The 2,500-nt window shown below is 37.6% G+C and overlaps 1 protein-coding gene across 2 annotated transcripts in view; it reads left to right on the top strand.

Moving 5' to 3' along the window:
* The window catches only part of LOC137621157 (uncharacterized), a 344,505-nt gene that overhangs the window by 298,279 nt on the left and 43,726 nt on the right, over positions 1–2,500 (top strand). The window lies entirely within an intron of this gene.

The following is a 2,500-nucleotide window of genomic DNA, read 5'->3' as shown; positions in this document are numbered from 1 at the left end:
ATATATATATATATATATATATATATATATATATATATATATATATATATATATATATATATATATATATATATATATATGTAATGTGTGGATGGGTTTTGTATTTGCAGTAGGTAGTTAAGACGTCATATTGAAATATGGCAACTCGATTTGTAACTTTTGGATGCTTTTGCTAACAAAGACAGCCCTTTACTGTCTTTGGTTCGCTAAGGTTGGAGAAGGCTCCTCCCATTTCATAGCAGTAGTAGGAAGAGCAACACCTTGTCTGTTTTGTCATGGGAACACTAGAGACATCTGACAAAAGATTTCCCCCGGAGTGTCTGCGTCCTTTTAATTCTAACTGTACATGTGCGTGTGTATGTGTGTAGAAATATGTTGCATAAGAAAGAAACATAATCATACTGACATGTTAATATTCAATTTACTTGCTTACCAATAAAAGAATCAACCAAAACTCAATAGAAAATAATACAAAAAGGCCAAAGGAAGCAATACGTCTCTGCCTCATCTCCTCCTTATGGATGCAAAGATTGATTCTTATTCTATCCCACCTTTATCCCTCTTCACATCTATCATAACTTTGCCCATCATCGAAGTCATGCACTTTTGAAAGTTAATGACTTACTGAAGTTTTAGAAAATACTCTGAAGTTACAGACCTGTTGTCACTTGATAAAGTTTATGAATTTACCTTCTTCGATTCTCAGTAATTTGGGAATGAAGTTGCTAGACTTATACTTTTTTTCCTGTCCTCACTTTATTATTATTATTATTATTATTATTATTATTAAATGCTAAGCTACAACCCTAGTTGGGAAAGCAGGATGCTGTAAGCCCAAGGGCCACAACAGGGAAAATAGCCCTGTGAGGAAAGGAAACAAGGAAAAATAACATATTTTAAGAAGAGTAATAACATTAAAATAAATATTTTCTATATAATCGATAAAAAACTAACAAAACAGGAGGAAGAGAAACTAGATAGAATAGTGTGCCCGAGTGTGCCCTCAAGCAAGAGAACTCTAACCCAATACAGTGGAAGACCATGATACAGAGGCTATGGCACTACCCAAGACTAGAAAACAATGGTTTGATTTTGGAGTGTCCTTCTCTTAGAAGAGCTGCTTACCATAGCTAAAGAGTCTCTTCTACCCTTACCAAGAGGAATGTGGCCACTGAACAATTACATTGTAGTAGTTAACCCCTTGGGTGAAGAAGAATTGTTTGGTAATCTCGATTTTGTCAGGTTTATGAGGACAGAGGGGAATCTGTAAAGAATAGGCCAGATTTTTCGGTGTCTGTGTAGGCAAAGGGAAAGAACCGTAACCAGAGAGAAAGATACAATGCAGTACTGTCTGGCCAGTCAAAGGACCCCATAACTCTCCAGTGGTAGTATCTCAACGGGCCGCTGGTGCCTTTGCCAACCTACTGTCTACTTTCCTGGTATCTAATCACAACTGGTTTGTACTGGTTGGTGGTAGGCCGGGATTAAACAAATGATTTTATGAAAGGGAATACAGTGTATATATATATATATGTATATATATATATACTGTATGTATATATATTATATATATACTGTATATATATATATATATATATATATATATATATATATATATATATATATATATATATATATATATACTGTATGTATATATATTATATATATATATATATATATATATATATATATGTATATATATATATATATATATATATATATATATATATATATATATATATATATATATATATATATATATATATATATATATATATTATCGTCGTCGTCGGCGCCCACTCATGTCCGAGTATTGGGTTCTGTCGTTAGCCATCAGCCTCCTATCTATGGGGTGGGTGCTTATGCCTGATGTGGCTGTTAAGTCCTAGTCTGTGGTGGAAGAGTCGCGGACAGTGTTCACAAGGGAGGGTAGGTGGTGGGCGGGGCTGTTCTAATCGCTCTCTCCTTCTTCTCCTCCTAGCCTCCTCATTTTGTCTCCTCCTCTCCTCGAAGTCCACGGTGCCATGGTGTACTGTACTCCTCCAGGTTTTCTTGTCCCTGGCTGTTTCTTCCCATGAGGAAGGATCGATGTCAGTTAGAGCCAGGGTGCGCTTTAGTTGATCTTTATAGCGCATTTTCGGGGCTCCTCGTGGTCTGGTGCCCTGGGTCAGTTCTCCGTAGAATATTTTCTTTGGGAGCCTAGATGGCTCCATCCTATGCACGTGTCCTATCCAGCGGAGGCGGTGGTGGATGATGGTGGCCTCCACGCTGGACAGCGAGGCACGTTCTAAGACTTCAATGTTGGTGGTGTGGCTCTCCCAGGGGATTTTCAAGATCTGCCTCAGTTTCATTTGTTGGAAGCGTTCTAGGTTTTTAAGATCGTTACTATATAGCGTCCATGTTTCACATGCATACAGGAGCGTGGAGAGGACTACTGCCCTGAACACCATTATTTTGGTGGTCATTGTCAGTGCGTGGTTGTTAAATACGCGGCGGTTGA

Source organism: Palaemon carinicauda, chromosome 27 (assembly GCF_036898095.1).
Source record: "Palaemon carinicauda isolate YSFRI2023 chromosome 27, ASM3689809v2, whole genome shotgun sequence".
Classification (NCBI taxonomy): domain Eukaryota; kingdom Metazoa; phylum Arthropoda; class Malacostraca; order Decapoda; family Palaemonidae; genus Palaemon; species Palaemon carinicauda.
The sequence above is the reverse complement of the archived record's forward strand: the minus strand, read 5'-3'. Positions and strand labels throughout refer to the sequence as shown.